This window comes from Falco rusticolus, chromosome 8 (genome assembly GCF_015220075.1).
Source record: "Falco rusticolus isolate bFalRus1 chromosome 8, bFalRus1.pri, whole genome shotgun sequence".
In the NCBI taxonomy this organism is placed as follows: Eukaryota; Metazoa; Chordata; class Aves; order Falconiformes; family Falconidae; genus Falco; species Falco rusticolus.
In genome coordinates, this window is record NC_051194.1 from 58,583,939 (window position 1) to 58,606,118 (window position 22,180).

A 22,180-nucleotide genomic window follows, 5' to 3' on the forward strand; every position below is an offset into this window, starting at 1 on the left:
CCACTAAACGATCAGCTGGGAATGAGTCATGTTAGCAGCCCAAGCCCAGGAAACCCAGCCAGATCCCTCTGCACAAGACTGAAATAGATTATAACTGACTGATTACAGGCTCTGGCCAAGTCCTAGTGAATTAGAGTGGCTTGCAGGGGGATGCAAGGATAAGGGCTATTATTAGCACTGCTATTTATTATTTGGGTAGCACTCCTATTGTCTCAAGTGCTCTCTGAATTGTCAGCAAGACGGGTCCTGCCCTTAGCACACAGGATCATTGGGATCCAAGGGTGTGACTGGAGAGGAGCTAAGAGCTGTGGGATGGATGTGCTAACACTCATTTGGTGTGGACAGGGGAACTGGACCATCAGTTCATCCTGACTGGAGACAGCATGAGGCTGGGAATTGCCACACCATGTCTCTCACCACAGAATGTCTGCTACCGAGTGCTGCGAGGTGGGAGTGGGAGTAGGACCAAGTGAGTAAACCGGCCTTCACACAGGGTAAACATTGGAAACATCTGAAGCATTGAGCCAGGTACGTACCCCTGGAGCCTCCCTGGAAGGAAGGCAAGGTGATCCCAGGCTTGGCTTTGGCTTGCAAGCTGGAGGCGAGGTGAGCAGCTGGGGAGGCATGAGCCAGTTTGCCCTGTAAACTTCTGCTATGTGGTCACCAGGCATGGAGAATTTGGTGCTGCCATCTAAAGCCCTGGCCAGGAAGCCCTGTTCTTCTGCAGGAATTTCAGCTTCCTGCTGCTGAAAGAGAGGGGGTGGAAAATATGACCCCAGTGCAACCTCAAAATTAACAACACAGAAGCTTATTTTTAGGAATCTCATTGCTCATAAGCTGGGTTTTCACCCAAGTCTCAGGCTCTGGAGGGGAGAAGAACAGATAACTGGCCTTTACAGCTCCTCAGAGGAGCTGGTATCTCGCAGCTCCTCAGCGGTGGTGGCGACATGTCTAGACGCTCTGGGAAGCATTCAATCAGGAGAAGGAAGAATGGGTCCCGCTGTTAGGAACAATGCAAGAGGAACAAAACGGCCCATTTTTATTCTGTGCAGCTGTCTTTTAGAAGGACTATTAGGTCACTGAAAGTTTTAGTTACAGCAAAAAATAACTCAAAAAACAACAAAAAATTGGAAATGAAACTGTATATATTTTTGGGAAATTGCTTTTTTTTATTTTAATAGGTTTCCCTTTCAACTCCTTTCCAGCTGATTTTTTTTCTCCTTTGAGTTCTAGGATTATTAATGGCTGCAGCACTAATGTGCTTGGAAAAAGCTCATTTAAACCCCATGTTTTTTGGATTATAAAATATCTGAAAGATATTTTTCTTTTCTTGAGCCAACAATTGCCCGGTTTTCCCAAGCAGACATTATTCCATGCCACGGCATCGGACGCATCGGACCAAAACTTGGCTTTGAAGATAACTGGGAGAAGCCTGTTGCCCTGTGGCTATCGCTTCTGCCGTAGAGCTCTCTTCATGTCCATGCACCAGATAACACTTGAGGAGAGGGGAATCCAGGGACCACGCTGGTCCTGGAGGACTCACTTCCACTCACTGGCACATTGAGGATTTTCTGGTGTCATTAAAAAGACCAAACTGTTTGATTTTTTTTTGGTTTGTTTTTGTTTTTGTGTTTTTTTTTCCAAAGTGGAACCCAGGAGCTCTGGAAAGAGCTGTGGATAGACATAGATGTGGTTTGTCTATCTGGAGCATATGTTGTGGTGGTAGAGATTTCCGCTGACCAACTTGTTTTGCAACAGATCTGTGGGGTTCCCAGCAAGGGGGAGGGCAGACATGTCAGCCAAACTGTCTTCAAGACATGTCTGCATCATTGCTGGAGGGATGCGGAGGTGGTTCCACACAATATAACACTTCAACAAGAAAAGCCACAGCCAACACAGAGTGAAACCGCTGGGGAAGTGATGTAGTAATTTTTGAACACCCAGACTAGGCAACCCTCTGCTTCCCTGGGTTACTCTCCAGCCCAGCATTGCCTGCCTGGACTGCCCAGCTCAAAGGCATGCAGACCATGCTCCATTGCTCAGTTTAGGTGTGCCATGTTGTCTCCAAACTGAGAAATTCAACCTGACTATGGTACAGTTCAGTGTTACCCAATGGCATTGGCTTCATTTTCAGCAAAGGAAGCTCAAAGCAGCCCAAATTCCCATCTATGCTGATACATTCAGTGTAGAAGAAATGCATAGCAGTAATCCAAAGGCAGACTGCCGTCATTAGAGCCATCAAGAGGAGATGCCTAGGAAAAAGACCTTAATAAACCAAGAAGGCAACTATTTCTTGGCAGACCTTGCAGCTTCTAGCAAACTTTTGCCTCAAAGCCAGAACCTGGGATGTTGTGGATGTGCCCCTAACATCTGCCAGCCGCCTGCAGTCCTACCTGAGTGGTTCTTCCTGATGGAGCAGAGGTGAGACTCCTGCCTTATGCCAATGGAAAAGTGGACGAGAGTTTCCCAGTCTCGGCAGTTGTGGCCAGGCTTCTTGCACCTCTCAGGCGACCTCCTGGCTCCTTATGGTATAACGGTGATTGCTTACACATGCCCAAGGATCTACTGTCAGGAGCTGACAGAGCTGCAGGGTGTTCCAGGAGCAGCTTTCAAGGTCCTGCCTCAGTGAACAGGATGAGGAGTTTCCCTGTTCAATCTCCAACTCATACCCTGCCCTTTGAAATTTATCATCTCCCTCTATCTCAACAGAGCAAGAAATCAGTATGCAGTTTAATACAAAACAGTGAAATCAGAGCTTTCATTTTAAGGAAAAAGCAGAAATTTCAGCTGTAATAGGACTACTTCTGTTTAAAATACTATACAAAACATGATGGATGGGCAGAAACAGCAATAACATACAGTTTTTGGAGTGCTCTTCTCTTCCATAGAACTACCATCCATCAGCTGAGCACAGTGTCTCCTGGAAGCAGATTGGAGAGGTCTGGGAGTCTTTCCCAGGGAGAAGAAGGGGACAGAGCAGCAGTGGGGGTTGGTGATTCTTCAACCTTCCTGACGGTCCTTGCTTACAGCGGGGAAGTTCATGGACAAGGTAATTCCCACCAGCTCCGCACACATGGACACTAGGTCCAAAGCGCTTAAAGCTAAGGAGACCAGGAGTATGCAGGCCTACAAAACATGAGCAGGTAGGGTTCATCTTCAAGTGGTTTCCCGTAACAACTGTGTAACCAGTATTTCCCGTCCATCTCCATTTTCTCGTGACCCTGTTAAGTTCAGCACTCCACTAAAAATAACCTCTGCCTTTTATTGCTGGGAAAGAATCCCAGTCTTTACAGAAACAGGGTTTCTAATCTTTGCAAAAGCAGATGCTGGGATACCCCAAAAGCTCAGAAACTAGCAGGCAAAATTAATGAGACTTTCCTACTTACTGTTAAAAAAACCCAACAAAAATCTCCTGTGAGTTTACGGCAGTTGCAGATCCGGAAGTCCTTCTGCTCTCCAAATAAACTGTACTTTCCAGAGGCTTGGGATGGCTGTGCTATGGTATGAACTTCACAAATAGAAATCGATGAGATCTTTAGCAGAGATATGCAAAATAAGTGGGCAAAGACCCCAGCCCTGCTCTGTGTGCTCTGGTACAGAAGGGGGTGTTCCAGTCACCCCCTGGGGACCCAGCAGCCCACCACTGTGCTAGTTCAGTGGTTGAATGTGAGCATTGAATGTGCCTGGACTGAGCCCTCAGCCCTTTTCAAGCTGGGATGGGGTTTCGAGAACACACTGCTTTTGGCAGCGATCGCATCATGCCAGTAGCACTTCTACTGATTGCTCTGTGTGTTTACAGTGGAAAAAAAAAAAAAAGAAAAAAAAAAAAGAGGAAAGAAAATAATAGAGAGATTCTTAAATTAGAAGAAAATGAAGCAGAAAGCTAGGTAATCAATTCATAAGGGAGGGAGGAAGGGAGGCTTGTTCTTTAAAGTGCAGATATCCTGAGCTCTGTGTGTGTTAAAGCAGTGGGATGGAGCTGTCACACAAAGCAGCTTCTCAAGAGCTCTGTAGCCTGCAGACATCACTGGGAGAGGGCAATTATCAGTCCTTCTGCCCAGGGAAAGAGCTGAAGCTGTCCTTGCCTTGGCAGCCACCTTGCGCTGCTTCATATGTGGGTTTCAGGCCAGCCAGCTCTCAGTCAGTGCACCTCTGGAGAGGTCCAGGTGTAGGCAGCCCTTTTCCAAAACTGGAACTTTCATCCACCTACGTCTCCTCTTCCTTCTCCTGTATGTTTTATCAGGTGGAAAAAAAGAAGCCAGCCAAATTCCAGCTGTGGAGTAGGGACACAGCACGACATCTTTGGGTCTGTCCTTGGCTTTACTGAAAAATTTCAGAAGGGGAGGGAACCCCCACCTATTTCCCAGCTACCAAGAAAGGTTGGTCAGCATTGCAGAGAGCAGGAGGCCAGACAGGCTGCAGGGTCAGAGGTCTTAAAAAGTGTTTCCTTGGACTTTTGGTTCTGAGACTAGCCAGACTGGGGTAAGACTACACTTTGGAAAAGTATTTTGGGAATAGTCCCATGCACAGAGATACCCTCAGCCTTCTGCTAAACATTTAGGGTAGAAGCCCAGGAGGAATAAGAAGCAGAAAGGATCAGGCCAATGCCATGTGAGCAGCACGGGGCCAAGCTAAGGTCAGGACTGAGCCTTCCCAGATCTCAGAGCAGATATTTAACTGTAAAACCATCCTTCCACTCCTCAGCCCAGCTTCTCGACCTGCCTAGTGTGCTCACTGCTTCAACTGGCATTCAGGCCAAATCTCTGCTCTCTATAGCATGAATTCATTAGTCCTTCTTTTCTCTTGATGGTGCTTAAAAAAAATAAAATAGCAGCAATCCTTAAACAGATACCATGGAGAGGTTAATAGGGAGAACCTATTTTTAGAACTCAAGGTATTGAATCATCCTTTGTTATGGCAACAAAGCTTGTTATTCCTTGTTTCCTCTGGTCTTTTATACGCATCATAGTCATCAAGGCTTCAATCCAGCTTACAGTAAACATTCAAAAACCTCAGGATTCTAAACTTATTTGTTGTGCAACTGGTAAGAACATTAAAAAAGAGAGGAAGGAAGAAAGTCTGTCAAAAACCTGAGTCTCAGAAGGAAGGAGGGGGACTCTAGCCTGAGGAGAAACTTTGTGCCTCTATTGTACCTGAAATTTTGGGTGGTGAAGCTAGAGCAGATGACATCTGAAGGTCCCTTCCAGCCTGCGCAATTCTGTGGCAAACTACCAAAACCCCACAGCAAACCCAGCCCAAAGCATGGGCAAACCAGGGACACCAAAACAATGAAATGCTGCCTGGTTTCCGTCCAAAGCAACAAATCTTTTCTCACAGAGGTTACTCTTACTTGGACCATGTTTGCAGAAAGATTTGCCAAGGTTCAGCAATGAGGCTCAGAGAAAATGCTGAAATCAGGTGTGTTGTGCCTTTTTTGGGGTGTTGGTGGTGTTATTGCAAAGTCCATGTACATACAGGAGGTATCTTACCTGCTGTAGGAGAGCAATGCCTGTTCTGAGGTGGGGCAGGAGGCAGTCCAGGAGCATGTGCTGTCATTTCTTCTAGCAAATTCATTGAGTAAAACATTCAGGGGAGCTTTGAGTTACCTCTTTGACATCCACTCTGGCAACCCAAAAGCTCTGTAAACTACAAGCAGAAAGCATAGTGTAGATCCTTGGGTAGAGACAGCATCTCTTCTGCTATGTAATTGTACTGCGCCTTGCAGAAGCTGCAAAAGTGACCAGGGATCCTGGACAAAACAGGATGATGCTCCCCAGCCTGCCCCATTCACCCACAATAAAACCTCATGACTCCCTTTTTTGCTATTTTATTTTGCTAGAACATAGCACTTTTTGCTTTAACCAGCACCATTTGTAGCGACCTCTCAGACTGAAAAAAAAAAAAAAAAAAAAAAGAGACCAGTGCTTTTGAAAATAGGTTGAGTTTCAACATTTTTAGGAGAAGACGTTTCCATTTCAAAATACACCAGTTCTTTTTAAAGAAATGCGAACAGAAGAAAGACAACCTGCTCCATTTGATCTGTGCTTTAAATTTTACTGATGGAAAACAGAACAATGTTAAAGAAAGCAGCTAAAGAAATTTGGAGGGAGCTGGCCAACAAACAGAAAAAAGACCAGCTATTCAAAGCAGTGATCGCTGAGCTCTTCAGCACCAAAACATCCACGACTATTGGCTCATTCCAGCTTTTCTTTGTCTTCCCTATCTCAGCCACGAAGTGTCATGCCCAGACATTTACTGGAGAGAGAGAGAGAGAGAGAGAGTACTCTGAGCTTCTGTCGCTGGGGAATGTCTGACGGCTCAGTGGTCGCTCTGTCCTTTGAAATGCCACAAAAAGTTGAAATTCTGAATAAGGCTCCAGGATTATAGTCCAGAAAAAAAAGGCATTGTATTATATAGAAATGTCAGAACTGACATGACGTGTAGGTGGTTTGAAACGCTGAAGATTGGAATAGGAGCTGAAATGACAGCAAAATGCTTACTTTCAAGTCATTACATTATTAAACCTAATTTCCTTGCATACTTTGCCTTTCAAGGAAGGTACGTGACCTTTACCTTGCTGGTGGCTGGAAGCAGAGAGAGGATGCAGGGAAGGATCTCCATATAGTTTTTCTCTTTATCATACTCCTTCAGGTAGCCCCCATATCTAGCCTGAGAGGAAATACGGGCTAGCTGGGCCGTTCTATATCTTATAATTGTTGGATGCTTTTCTTTGGACAATGCAACTGTGCCCCTCGATTAACACTATTCCCATGGACTGAGCCAGCACAAAAGTTGCTCTTTGCCTCCTGGGCAGCAATGTCCTCCTGAGAGCACAGCCATAATAAAGAAAAAGAGCTGGAGCTGCACTTTCCCTGAGGGAAGCTGAAGTGTATTTTGAATTGATTTGAAACCAATCCAATCAAAAGAATGAAATATTCCCCAATCAGGTCAAACTGACCAAAATGAAGTGTTTCATTTCAGATTCGTCTCCCCCCACCCTTCAAAATAAAATAGAAAGAAAAAAAAATATAAAAAGAAGAACACTGCAGGTTTTCAGCACAATCACATTTCTTCCCCATGGGAAACAGCAAATCTGTGGAAGTGGCAAGTTTCCTTGGAAAAATCTTTCTCATCAGCACTTCTCCACGGCACACAACTTCCAAAAAGCCCATTGCTCTGATTTGGGGCCTTCCCAGGAATTACATCTCAGGTCCCTCTTCTATCTGTCCCTAAATCAGCTGCCCTGCTCAGAGGGTGTTTCCCAAGATCCACTGCAGACGATATGATGGCCATCCTTGGACATCAAGAGCCTGAGACCCTGCCATACCTAAAATAGGATTCCGCCAAACACTGACACCCCCGCCTCATCCCTTTTTTTTCACTTGTATTTCTGCAAAAAATAACGCATGTGTACACATACATTATAGGTGTGTATGTGTGTGTGAAAATCCCATTTTTCACTGCTAGAAAACACCACCATCTTTGGGGAGCATCGCTGCCTAGCAGGTGAAGCAGGACCTGCACAGCATTGAGACATTTTCTCTGTTACATGGGTCTGTGGCTGAGTGCTGAAATGCAGCCATCTGCACCGAGCCAGGCATGACAGCAGCACAAGGGTCCTAGAAAAGAGGAGGAAAACCTAAGGCATTTTCCTCTTTCCTGACTGCACAGCTCGACTCGCAGCATCACCTTAATATCTTTCCCATACTTGCTCTGACACTGCCTGGAAAACGGCGCACAGTTATTAGCCCCATGTTCTCTGCAGCAAGCTGCAACGTTGCGAAACGATAAATTAGATTTTCAGCGGATTTTTCTGAGAGCAGAAGACATGAATTGCTAAACGCTTTCCCCAACAACACCAAGGGATGCTCTAGGGAAACAGCAAACAGGGGGTAGGTGAAAGAGGGCATCCATCAGCACTCAGCCACTGAAGCACCTTTTCTCCTCCAAAAAGCTGGCTTTCAGCAAATCCCTTACAAGGACTTTCCGTGTTCTACCAGCTAGCCCAGGAGTTGTGCAATTAGATGTCAAACATGTTTGGAGAACAAAGTGTGTAAACGGGATGTAATGCAATACTACGTGTTTATTTCTGAACAAGAATCCAAGCAAATCCATCCACGGCCACTTCGCAGAATGAATAAAATCTGCCAGTTTAAGCTATCTTGCAGTATTTCTTCTCTCTCCTCTTTCACTAAAGAACTGGAGTGAAATGTTTTTAATAAAATGCTGGGTGTTTTTTTTTTTTTTTAATACATATACATATCAAAGTTCAAATAAATCTTTACTATAATCAGAAGAATGCAGAAAATTGTAAAAGTTTAGAAGGGGTCACTTCTGACTGGCCCTTACTCCATAAAGTACAGTTTGATGTCCTGTAGTTTATAGCTGTACAAAGCCCAGCTCTTCTGCATTCAGATTGGCTGTTAATGTTGTAATGATGTTTAACTGCTGACAAATGAATTACAGGTGGGGAGCGCATTGCCCGTTTAAGACAAGGACTGTTTAAGTAAAAAAATCTGTCATTTTTATTTGCTTGCTTTTTTTTAATGTTTCTTTTCAATTCCCTCAAGCAAACAGATTAAGGAACATCATAGACTGTCAAGTAATGTCTGTTTGTAGAAACACCACATCTCTTTGATGCATCTATCATGTGCTGGAGTGGAGAGAGAGGGGTTTTCTTTCACTTGCAGTGTAGCTTCTTTTTATTTTTTGCCACTAATTATGGAATTTCTCATTAAAATAACAAGAAGCACGTCTGGCTGGGATTCCAGCACATGTTTTCATTTTTGAAAACCAATGGGAACCGTATGCTTTCTTCCTTCTTCCATGTCCCATGCAGCAATGGCAGTGCAGAGGCCAGCACCAACGTCCATGCCCTGCTCTGCCAGCCCCATGGCCGTGCACCGGGAGAAGACCTTTTCCCAAAGGCAGAGGCAGCTCACGCCAGGCACAGGGATGATGCCACAGTCATCGGCTATGTTTAAACTCCTAAACTACATGCCATTCCCCAGGGTTTGGACCTGATCTTTATTTCTTTCCCTTCTTAAGCCTTTCTCCTCTCTTCTTCCTCTTCCTCCTTGTTCCATTGCATTTTTTCTCACAGCAAAACTCACTCGCGCAGACCTGCGGCAGTTATTTATAAACTCTCCTTGAACACCAAAGCGCCATGAACAATCATTTCCCTCCAGTTTACAGGAACATTCAAAGTGCTCGGAAACATATTTTCAACATAACTCATCACTTTGAAGATGCGTCCAAGCTTTTGTTCGTGTTTATTGACAGGAAGTTGTTTTTCATGGCTCAAATCAGGAGGGGGATGATGAAGGAGGGAAGTTGCCAAGCAGTTGGAGCTGTACCCTGCAAAACTCGACCCTGCATTCCTGGCATGCATGTCAGCTTCCCCCAGCCACCCGCCACCCAACCCCACTCTTCTTTTTAAGGGGAAAAAAATGTCATCAGAGCTTAGAAAGGCATAAATTAGAGCAAGAGCTGGTGCAGGCAGGTGGGAGAGGGGGAGAAACCTCTGTTATCCATCATGGCTATGGAAGAGGATGGTGTTTTGGGGGCACTCCTTGGCCCTGGAGGGTACAAGCACCCCCCTTGTTTTGCCTCCTGGAGGAAGGCTGTGCTGGGGAATGGGCCAGCACAGCAGGATCATCCCCTTTCACAACTCGGAGGCTTAGGGGAAGTTATGACTCAGGCCTGGGGGGGGGGGGGGGGGTAGCAGGAAAAGAGGGGGCTGGCTGAATCACTCTGCCATGGAGGGGCAGGGCTCTCTATCCCTGTCTCTGGGGGCTCACACAGGGGCTTGTTTGGCTACTTTTCCATGGAGATGGGCAAGAGGTGTGCAAGGTGGCCAGTTGAGGATGGGAGCCCTCCTGGATGGGGCCAAAGGGTGGAGGAGGGACTAGGGGAACTGGGCAGATGGTGATGGGAGAGGGGCAACACAGACACCTACCTGCTTACTGCTGCATGCCGCACGAGAAGATGAAGTGCTCCTGGTTACCACTTCCAAGTCCCAGGGAACGTCTTCAGGGTATATCCTCTGCTGGCTGCAACCATTCTGAACTTCAGAGAAAAGCAGCATCCTTCCACGAAGGCTGTGGTGATACTCATCTCCTGCTCCACGGGCTGGTTGTGGTGAAGAAAGCCAGCAGAAGAGCAGGATGAGTCCCCGGGGTGCGCAGGGAAGGGGCAACAGAGCCCAAGATGAGGACCTCAGCCAGCCAAAGAGGGCTGCCATCACAAGAAAGCACCGTGTGAAACGCAACAGACCCGTTGGGCTTGACCTCACGGACACATTCGAAACCACTCAGCAGCCCTGGCACAGATCAGCACTCTGCTCCGTTTAACAGGGAAAAAGAGAGATTTTAAATAAGGTTGTATCAACCTTTTTATATTGACAATGGGACTGGTTATTATATACTGTGTGCCTGAGGTTCTTCCACTGAAAGGAGTGTAATGCAACACTGGGGGCAATTCTTGATTCCACTTACTCCCAATAATTATTACTTCTTGGCTTGTTGCTACACTATATAGTGTAATGTTATTGCTTGGAATGGTATGTTAACTTAGTTTTTACTGATACCATGTGTTCCCCTTCTTTTATCCCAGTAGTGTGTCAAGAACTGTTTTTGTAAGGATGGTCAAGGGAATATGATTCTAATATTACTGTAGATGATATTAAAAGTTTTATAGACAGTATTCCACGTTTGAACTGGGAGCCCAGAATTCATCCACGAGGGCCTTAATCAGACACTTGAATTGCACATTTCAAAGGCTCAGGTTGGCCAGTGAGGGAGAAAAGGCACTCGCTTGATTACAGGCAATAGCCAGTTTGAAAGCCTCGCACTTAGAAACAAAACAAAAATCTATGAAAGCTGGGCTTATAATATGCAATTTCAGGCATCATTTGGCTTCAGAAGCATGATTTAAAGCAGCCTGAAAAATACATGGGGACACATTGCTTATTGTGTTATTCCCACAAATAGACCCATAAACTGCGCCTGTTAATGTGACAGTCACTGTCTGGCAGAGCTGGGTAACGCTCAGGTCCTCCAAAACTCAGAACAGAACCTGCAATAGGAGCTACAGACCAGGGTGTACCGACAGTTACAAAGGAGCTTTGCATGCTGGCTAGACCAAAAAACAAAAGCTGTGTGCACAAGCGGGCTTTTTTTTTTTTTTTTTTACATCACCATGCAGAGGTGCGCAAGGTAAGGACTGGGCAATGCCTCCCTGCTTGCTCAGTCAGATGGGAGCTCAGAAGAGCTCTGCACAGCTCTGTGATGCTCGCCGGCAACGGCGTGGTGCAGAGCACAACCCCACAAACACTCAGGAGGAGGAGATGCAGGGACTGCATGCTTGCTCGTGGCACTCGGGGTGATGCCTGGTGTGGGAGAGCAGAGTGGAGCTGGGCTGCTGAAACTTCCTCCAGGGACCAGAGCACAAGGACTTGCTCTGCTAGGTTCTCTGCTTCATGTCAACATTTGCAGTGCCATTTCTTTCTCAGATCTGCATCTGCAGTTTACAGTTTATCCACCTTTGGAAGCTGCTGGTTCAGCTCCTGTGAGCGACTGCAGCAGACAAGGACTCCACACATCTCTCTGATGCATTCAAGAGTTCTGTGCTTGCTAACAGCAAGCTTTCCTGTTCAGTCATCAAGGTATTTCTTGATATGTTTTAGAGCAGAACAGGTCCAACGTGCAAAAGGAGGGGACTTTGAAGGCAGATAGCAGCAGGCGGCAGAGTTTTCCAGCCCCACCAAACTTTTATGAGCACTTCCATAATGGCATTTCCAACACTTGGGCCACAACTGCAGTGGCAGCTGACGCCTCGTACATCATAATATGCTTTCTATTTAAAAAACAATGATGCTGGTTTATTTATTGCAGGCGATTACCTTCGCATCGGACGAACGTGCCTGGAAATTCCAACACTTTTGTCATGGCAGCAGGCGGGCTTGGCCTGCCTGACACTGTGTTCATCATTGCAGTCGTCACCAGGGCTGCATGCCCCGCATGTTGCAAGTCACTGCATTGCCTTGAAATGCTATACGCCCGCTACTGGCATGATTACTGGAGTTTCAGAGCTTTCCTTGGGGTTTTTGGGACCCTCGAGGGTGTCTTTTTGGAGGCTTACGGAGCAAAGCTTTGTCCCTAACCAAAGAGAGCTTCAATTGTACTGCAAACCGGCGGCACATTTTCCTGACTTGGCGACTGCTTATGCAGGCTCAGGCAGATGGACATCTGTTTTTCTTTCTCTGGATGTTCCCTTTATTTCACTTCCATAATCTCATCAGACCCAACTCCTGGGGCATCCTGTACTCGCTCTGTGATTTTTCATCAATTGCTTGTTGTGTGCATTGAGCACAAAGGGAGTAGAGCAGTCACTAGCTTGTGCTTACTGGGAGCACCCAGTGGTGAGACATCCTGGAATGGGGCTGGGGTGCCTCAGGAGGGCCAGCTGGTGTGGGACAGAGCAGCAAAAGGTGAGCCAGGGTGACAGCTAGAGGGAGAAGACCTCCTTAGAAACGCAAGGACAGGGTGAATAGGGAATGTGATGGAGCAGGAGGAGCACAGCAGTTCACCAAGAGGGAGATGAGGCAGATGGGCTTATGGTCAGCTCCTTGCTCAAGCACCCTTGGGAGGAAAAGTGGGTGACAGCAATCCTACCAACTCCCACGTGTACAACAATGAAAATACTTCTACTCACTGGCTTACCTGGTGCTCTTCACTTTAAAAAGGGAAGGCAAAACCTTCTGTCTGTAAGGCTAAGGAGTCAGCAAGCTGGAGTGAACAGACCTTGGATGAAATGTTAGCTTTGGTGAAGTCATTTGTTTGTAAGCTTCGGCCAAGCCACCGACTTTGCAAAGCACAACTGGGCTCAAAGCAGGACAAACACCTGTTCTGGAGACCTTCCAAAGCCACAACTGTCCAATACTGCGTGTAACTGCCCAAATTAGAACTAAGTATCCCCAGGTCCTACTTTTCCTACTCATACTTCATTAATAGTCTCTCTGTTAAAAAAACATAGGGAAGTAGACATCTGGACTGTCTAATCCAAACCAGGAAGACTGCTTTTATGCATCCTTATCTGGCCTTCTGAATGTGCTCCCCCGTGAGGGTTTAGCTATCAAGCTGAGGGGACCCATACTTCTGAACTTCTGTCCAGACCAACCCATTTCTGCATTGAGGTAGCTTTAAAAAGACATCACCATGGAAAGTGGTTCCCTTTACCTTCCATACAAACAAAGCTCCTTGCTTCACCCCAGCTCCATCAGATCATGGAGAGTCCATTGGAAATGAAATCTTACATTTGAAAACCAGCAGCCTCTGGAGATGACCTATAGGGTCCCTTACCAGCATGAGCCAAAACTGAACCACTTGGACCACAGACACAGGCAAGCTCTGATGCACCCCTGACCAGCTCAGCTCTCTTCCACTTGACATCTTGTGATGGGGAAGAGCACTTCTGCTACCCATACAGTCCCTGCTGGGATTTAATGGCAAAGGGTCGAATCCTGGACTACCAGGAGCCTCATTTAACTCCTCCAAGATGTGCTTTGCTTCGCCACTTCCCAGCATTCAATGCTTGGAAGACCTTGGTTCTGGTTTCAGACTGCTTTTCTTCACGCTCTCTGCTCCCCATTTCTGTAACTCTTTTCCCATCTGCAAAATCAAGGTAATATTCCAAAACTCCTTTACAACTGCCTGAGCTTTCTGAAAGAGAAGCACAAGGCATTATTCTTTAGGACTGGTTTGAAAGCTGTTGGTCCACAACTTCATAAACATCGTAACAGATTTAAGACAGCAAAGTATGAGGAACAGTCTATCTGCAAGGTTACAGCTACTGCTCCTGGTTTCCCTTTCTCATGTGGTATACAACATAAAAAGCCCAATTTGAAAGGGAACGGTTTGCAAATGAATCACTGTTTCTTAACAAGGGGAAAAGGAAAAATAATCTGCATGCATGTCCACAGCCAAACTCTGCAGGGAGAGATTGGTAGTGGCTGCCGAGATCTGAGATGCACGCTGCACGCACTGGACAGGGGAACAAGGGGGCCTTAGGTAATACTGGGAAAGATTGCTCTGCCGTATTTATTTTTCAGACAAAAACCTGACCTGGAAATCATCAACATCGTTCCAGCATGAGGAGGCTTTTTTTTTTTTTCTTTTTGAGACTGACATGCAATCTTCTGAATCTGAAATTGAAATTTCACGCTTCTGAGGGCTTGGGATGTCTTTTAGAGATCAAACCAGTGCTCATCTCCAGTCCCTCCAGAGACAAGTAATGAGGCCAGGTGCTTTTTTTGAATTAGCACAAGGACTAAATGACACTGTGCTGCAGAGATGTATTTTTAAAGAACAAACTGGATCTTTTAGTGATTGTTCTTAGGTTCATTTATGGGGTAGGGGATCTGATGGGCGGGGGGGGTGGTGGGGGTGTGTGGGAATCATCCTCCTGTTGATCTGGTAAATACATCATCTAAATACAATCTGCTCTCGCAAACAGGCGAGCCCAGGGAGATGAAGGAAACCACATTAAAAACATGATGAAAGTTGCCTCAAGGCTCCTTATGTCACACTTGAGCTTTGGGCAGTTGGATTTTTTTATTTCTTCCCTTCTTCTTCCTTTAATAAAGCCAAACCTAGCCTTCTTTACTTTGGTGTTAAAGGCTGAGAAGACCCCTTGGCTTGTCCCCCAAACACATACACATGCACACATACATGCATGTTTGCGTGCAACAGATGCCCATTGCCTCCTGGCCAAGCTGCAAGCCAAGGGCACATTAAAAGCTCACAGGCAAGAGGGATTAGGGTTCCTGGCTTCCACTTGCTTTTTTAGGTCTTCCAGCAGATGACCTGCCTCCTTGGGTGGAGACAAACCGATTTTAATGGTAAACAGTCAGCTAAACACCAGTCTGGGCTGAAGTAGACAGTTCCTGTTGACACCAGGCTCCTCTGGCATCTCCCAGTGGCTCCTCCAAGGGATTCAAGCAACACAGAGGGGGAAGGGATGATACCAGGTGGGGACCCTGTGCACCTTGTGGGCATGATCCACAGCTCACGATGCTGGAGCGAGGAGAGAAAGAAGCACCCCCCCTCCCCCAAACTGCATTATTTCTACCCTGTTGTGAACTCCCTTCAGCAACGACAGAGCTAAATAAAACTCACACATGGTTTATTTTTGGATTAGCACCCCCCCCCCCCCCAGTTGATTTATGGTGCTATTGTTCTGTACTCTGACCTAACACACCAAACACTTCGAGCTTTGCAGCTCCCTCCCTGCTCCTTCCATCATGCAGGTGTAACTGCTGTAAAAGCGAGGGAGAGGAGGGAGAGGGAGGAAGGAAGCAGAAGAGAAAACAAGGGGAAAAAATTGAGGCTGCAGATGCACACATCTGCTTTCTGACTAATTCAGGGTATGGCACACCCGTATGGGTCCCTTTTTATTGCTAACATTCCTTATAAGTTAAAAACATTTTTTTACCACCCACCCCCCTCTTTTCCTCCAAACTTCAGATGTCCCAGAGGAATGTTTAAATTATTATGGAATCCCAGAGGAGTTTGCTGCTTCCCTTTTTAATTTGTTCCATGCTAGTTGCTGGTTTTTTAAAGCAGTGCCCAGCTTACTCTTTCCTAAAGGCGAGCCTAGGGCTTCTTGTTCCGGCTGTGGTACAGAACTCGTTATAACTTTGTTCCCCAAATCCCTGTGGGTTTATAGTGTGGCTATAATAATTTACTTGATGCTGAATTTTGCGATTACCTGCTCTGGTTTTTGAGCTTTTGTTTAAATAGAAAAGCTAAAAATACTGACTTAAGCCAATCAAAAAAAAAAAAAAAAAGAGGCATTATTGGCCATTTTTCACTTGGCCAGCTTTCACAGGCGAGCTGCAATCCTGTAAGACCAACGAAATGCCTGGTGTTATCTAGCCCTAGGCACAGACTGATGTCTTTGCAGAGCCAGACAGAAAAAAAGATCCATGTGTAGTAAAAAGGAGAAGGCTGGAACTGGGCTTTGACCTTTAGGATCCAGTGAGAGTTGGCAGCTGGGGTTGCAGAAGTGCTATATGGCATTTGCTGTTTTTAACCTCATCAGCCCTCTTTGCCCCTCGACCACTGCTCCAAGGTGGGAGGACAAGAGCAGATGCTGACAAATTGGACCAAGGTTGTCTAGAAAGTACATGGTAAAAAAAGGACTTATTCTTCTCTGCAGCTGCTGGCCTTCCTTTTTTTTTTTTTTTTTTTTTTTTTTTTTTTTTCATCATAAGCATAGCACAAAGCGACTCTGCCTGGCTCTGGTCCCCCTGGAATCCCTTTGTCTGAAGGGAAACCATTTCACTGGCCTTATGAATGACCCTTAGAAACAGTTGCTTCCAAACTGAAGGCAAAAAAGTCTCAGATCCACAAGATGACTGCACTAGGGAATGAAATAGATAAAACTCAAAAGTGTTTGGGAAGTCTTTTGTAAATATGGCACAAAGAAAGAAAAAATGAAGGAGGTGTCCAAAGAATTAGGAAGGGTGATGCATCTTGAAACATTCCCTGTTAATTAAGAGAAGAAAAGCAAATACCGGCCACACCTGTCCTCAACAGCACCAGTTAACTATTAAGCTCAATATTTTGTCAAATCAAGTATTGCTTCTTCACGTAAGAAATTTGCTGTTCACTGAGAAAACAAATTTCAATGAAAATGCAGTGCTGCATTTTTCTTGGTGAACCCTACTTCCCAGCCATCTCTGCATCTACATGCCTTTGAGCATTAGTGAAGGAAGTTTCTGTGTCACTGATGAGGCAGAGACTTTTGAGAATCATGATGGGGGGAACAGTAACGTGGTTCTGGTCTTCCAAGCAAAGAAAGAGGAAGAAAAAGAAATCTCCTGTTACCAGAAAAGTGGAATAAGATTGAGCAGGGGAAAACCTGCAAACACATTACCAAACCAGAACATGCTTGGGAAGCCAGCTGGGTGAGATGGAGCTTGTCCATGCCTGTGCTACACTTGACAGTATAAAGGCAGGGCATTTCTTACTAGGCGAGGGGGACATAGGTCAAATACCTTTTGTGTCACCTATCAAGCTGCTTAGGACTTGGCCCACTGAGATCTTCAACTCCAAATTGTCCATGTACAAAGCCTCAGGCACCCCCAAAGCCACTGGGTGCCTCCTTGCCTGCCTGAGCAGTTCCTTGTACCAGCTGGTTTGGTTTTCAGTGTGCACAGAAATCTCCTCAGAAAAGCCAGGTGGGTCCCAGGAGCTCGTATGGAATTCCTTGAAAGGCTCATTCCTTCGGGTACATCCAGGGCACAATGAGGACCCACCACACCAGACTTATGATCCCACAGAGGAACAAGCATTTGATACCAGAAGGATCAGAGAATGGTTTGGGTTGGGAGGGACCTTCTGGACCATGAAACAATTTGAGTGAGAAACCAGAAGACGGTTTAAGGAGTGAGAGCTGCAAGGTGCTGCAAGAGCCATCCAAGGGAGCACAATATGCCTTTATGTGCCATTACGACACGTTGGCTCTTCATACCTATGGCCATTTCTGGCATGGTTTGGACCTCCCTTCCCCTAGGGAAGAAGGGATAATATCCTGCTGTTGGGATGGGGCTTTCCAGGGAGCTCTTGGGAAGACTCAAATAACTGCTTGGAGAGTAGAGCAGTTCAGTGTGTTTCTGTCCAGGTAATTAAAATTACTATTAATTTATGGACTCCAGAAAGACTTGAAAAGGGAGGGAGTTGAGACCGGTCCTAGAATCTGCTAATCCCCTCTGTGGTGAGGAGTAATTAATGCTTTTCCACTGCCCGAGGGATAGCTCTGGGGCCATTAACTCCTGTGACTGCTCTGCAGCACGAGCAAGATCTCAACAGTACCTTAAGCTGGGTGAAATATTTCCCCTGCCACTCAAGGGCATGTGCCACTTGCTTGCTTTCACAACCTATTACTCACCTCAGCCCCCGGATTTGGTTTATAAATATTTCCATTCTGTTTAAAATCAGGTCCACTAGTTTAGCTTGGCGTGTGTGTGTGTGTGAGATTGGTGTTTGGTATTTTTAGTTTTCTAATTTCATTGCAATCGCATGGCTGCACCCGTGTGCTGCTTTGAAAGACTGTTCACTGGTGCTCAAAATCAAAGGTAAAACTTAGGGGTGGGCAATCCCCAGGAAATGAACATCCAGTGACTCTCCTGTGAACCGAGACAGCTGAAACTACGTGCCTTTATGGGGAAAATTAATTTTATGTATAATTCTCCCTTCCATTTCTATGTGTGGTATCCATGCTGTTTCAATTTCTGTGTGACAAAATGTATTATTGATAGGAACCAGACCTGTGGCTGCTTTAGTACTTAGATATCTAAATACTTGCCTGCAAGTACCATCTATCGCTAAAGCGAAAAACCATGTCACTTGCAATGTCCTTTGGGAAGAAGAAAACCACAATTCTTTCAAGATTTGCCAGTTACTTTACAAGTTAAGCCTGTCAGTTTAGCACTAAATCTTAGACTTAAAATGGTAAAATGAAAAAGCACAAAAAAAAAAAAATTCCTTGTTTCAAAACTGGGAAATTGAGTTTGTCTGAAATATTTTATGCTTGTGTTTGGGACTTGCGATGATTGATTCATGGGTTTGGGAACTGCGTGTGCTGACAGCTCTGAGCATCCTGCCTTCATTTTGTGAGCATGGATTAGCTCTACCGTAAACAGTCTGAAGGGAAGCGATGGGTGAATAAACAACGACACCATCCTGCTTGCCATCACCTCCCACCTGTGAGCCATGGGCTTTCCCAGCAGCCAGCCTTCAGCTCTACCAGCAAGGTGAGGGTTTCTGTACCCTCTCTGCAGCCAGATGCAGAGCCAGCGGGAACTGCCCACAGCCACCCAGACCACCAACATCACAGTTAGGACCAGAAACTTGCATCCTCTCCTTGACCAAGGCATGAGACCTTTGCTGGGGGAGGGTCAGACCAAAGCATTTAAAGATGTGAAAACTGGAATACTGGGGATCTAGGAAGACATGACCTGGCTGCTGAAGAGAGCCAGAGCATCTCTCTTGCACTGCCCAGGGATTTTAAGCTTCCTGGGTGTGTGCGAGGCACAGAGCAGTTTGCTGCTCCTGCAGCTCAGCTGCGCTTTCATCTTGTTGGTTTGCAGCCAGGAGGTTTGCAGCAGGACAAATTTAATGGGACTCTTTTTCTCGCCCTCCTGCCTGTCCCAGCAGGACCCCAGGGCAGCAAGAGGCAGAAGGAGGAAGAGTTGAGCAGCAGCAGCATCTGTGGCACTGGCCTGCCAGCAGCAGGATGTGCCTATCTGCCCCTGGCAGCCAGATTCACTGCATCTGCCTTTTAACCTCAAATAGCAGCACTGGGGGTGGTACTAGGCACTTTACAAACATCTGGAAAACAACCACGTTGTAAATTTGCTGGACACAAACTCATCACTTTGGCCCTTCCCGTGTGGTTATCCCATGGTGAGCTAGCGGCTGGCTTTGCTGCCTCCATGCTGTGCATGTTTAGGACCATAAATCACAGGACCACGCTGTGGGTGGGCACAGAGCATCACCAGTGCCACTGGAGCAGTGACCAGTCACCACATGAAGAACCATGCTTGGCATACCTTTGTCCTTTTCCTTTGCAAACACATTAGCACACGTACCTTAAAAGGTCATCTAGACCTTAGAAGATGCAGCTAGAGACACCATCAAGAGACCTCGTTGACAGACAGACTGGCTCAAGGACCTGCTCAGATTTTCTGCAAATACTGCAAATCCACACAAGCTGCATCCGTTGTGGGTGGCATTCTCTAAGAGTTTCACTTTGGTCAGAATGAGTCAAGCAAACCCTGGATCTCTCCTCCTGGGTGTTTGCTGGAGCAATCCTGGCATGGTGGAGAAGAGAGTCAAGCTGGGGAAAGGAAAAGGCTGTATTTACACTGCTCCCTATCAGGAGGGAGACCACAGGATCTATGTTCGAAGGGAGAGGGTAAAAAATTCTCATTCACAGCATTTAATGAAAAACATCTTTTTCCCTCCCACCCTGCCCCTAAGACAGTTTTCACAGAAATTTCATTTTTCAATTTCTCTTTTCTGGGGTTTACTGAAGAGTGGAGAAGTCTGTCTTTTCATCAATAAAATAGTACACCCCCACTAAGTCTGGTGAAACAAAAAACAAAATAAGAAGAGTGAAAGAAAAGAAGGGATTGTTTCCTGGGGAAAGTCTAATACCATTTTAGCTGTGGTTTCTAACAGATAGTAAGTCCAACTTATTTTATTACTTTTAGGGGTCTAATTGTGATTAGACCTTAATTGTATTTTGGCTTGCCTTGCAAAGCGAAGAAAGAAGCAGCCTGTGCTGGCCATTGGATGCAATCATCTGCTCTTTTGATATGCATGTGTGTGTGTCTGTTTTCTCCTTTCATCTTTATATAAACTAGGAAGTAGAAGCTGCTGTGATCCTACCACACCTGACAGCTTTACTGTCCAGACAGCTTTACAGCCCATTCAAGGGCTCAGGCTCCTGCGACAGAGCTGACAGTGCTGCGGAGGGCTGCGACTGGAGCTGTCGGAACCAGACACAGCCTTGTCAGCTCTTTTTTTATTTCTTCTGCCACCCCTTTTGTCTTGCTGCCACGTTCAGCAGGTGTTGCTCTTCCTTTTGTAGCGGATCCTTTTGAAAAGACATCAAAAAGCTTCATTAGGCACAAGAAAAGGGATCTTTTCTTAGGCTATGTTTGTTCCCTAACTACCATAGATGATCTGCCATCACTAACAAATGGAAGTGGCCGTAAGGGCTGTATTTTGAAAGCTTAATTGATCTGAATCAAGTTTCAGAATCCCAGCCAGATGAAACTCTTCTGCTTGTGCCTGAGCACAAGTTGATTTCAGGGGACCAAAATGAGCGGCAGCCCTGAGCACTGCAAGCAGCATCCTCCCTTTTGTGTCACTTAACCTCAGCGAGTGACGGCCTGATGAAGGCACAAGGGAGGAGTGCTGGGAGGCTGAGCAGAGAGTGACCTCCTGTCATCCCTCAAAACAGACCAGTGCTAGTCCAAGGTGGGGTCCAGCACAGGATCCAGCAGCTCCCCAGGAAGGTGCTTTGGTGTTCCAGGCAGCCTGCACCAAAGCTGAAGCTTGCCCCTCCACTCACCACCCTCCTTCCCTTTTCCCCAAATCAGCTGTGCCAACACCAGCAACAAAACCCAGGAGATTTTCCCCAAACTACTTTTTTTTTTTTTTAATTACCTTTCCTGGTCTGGTTGGGATGGGTTCACCTCCAGGGTTTTTGATGCTGCAGAAGTTCAGCTGTGCCTCGGCTGCTCCTCCATCCACCTCCTTGCAGAGCGGTTTTCTGCTGGTCCAGCCCTCCCCGTGCTGTGAGCACATGTTCAGACTGAAGGGGTTGATTTCTGGGGCTGTGGTTTAGCTTTCTAATGATGCGTGAATGCTGGGGGCAATTTGTGTTTTTATTTTCATAAATAGATGTTCTGTCTCCTTGGATTTCTAGCGGTGTGAGGTTTAGCACATTCATTACTCTCAGCGTTTTAGGACTGAAAAAAAAAAAAAGAAAAATAATCATCAGACCGTTTGTGATTTTTCTTAATAGCATCCAGGGGATGGAAAGCAGCTTCCTCCCCCCAAAAGCAACAGTGATTCAAAACATGAAAGCTGAGTGAGCAAAGCCATAGCATTTCAAGAGCAATACCAGTAGCAAAGTCTACAGCCCTGTGGCTAAAGAGGTAGTGAAAAAAGGCCTGGGACCAGCTGTACCTTCTAAAATGTAGATGTTTTCAGGAAGACCATTACCACAGCAGCGTTATCAGCCTAGCCCTGAGATGAAATTTGTTCAGCACATGAATTCTCCTGGCCCTCGTGTAACCCTGCATACACTTCATACTGTTTAGGCTGCATCCGTATCAGAAAAGGGTTCACTCCACACCTTCAGAGTTAAATGTGAGCCTCGGTCCTCCGTGAAGAGGGATTTTTTTAGGCACATAGAAAGGCACATAGAAACATCATTCAGAACAATCAGGGATGCAAATGGAAACTGAAGTGAAGCTGAGTCCTTACTGATTTTGAGAAAATGTAACTCAATACAGTCAAGATAGAAAACCCAGGTTTTCCAGTAAGTCTGCAATAGCAATGATAATTTCATGCATCAGCAGATCAGTAATTAGCACAACATA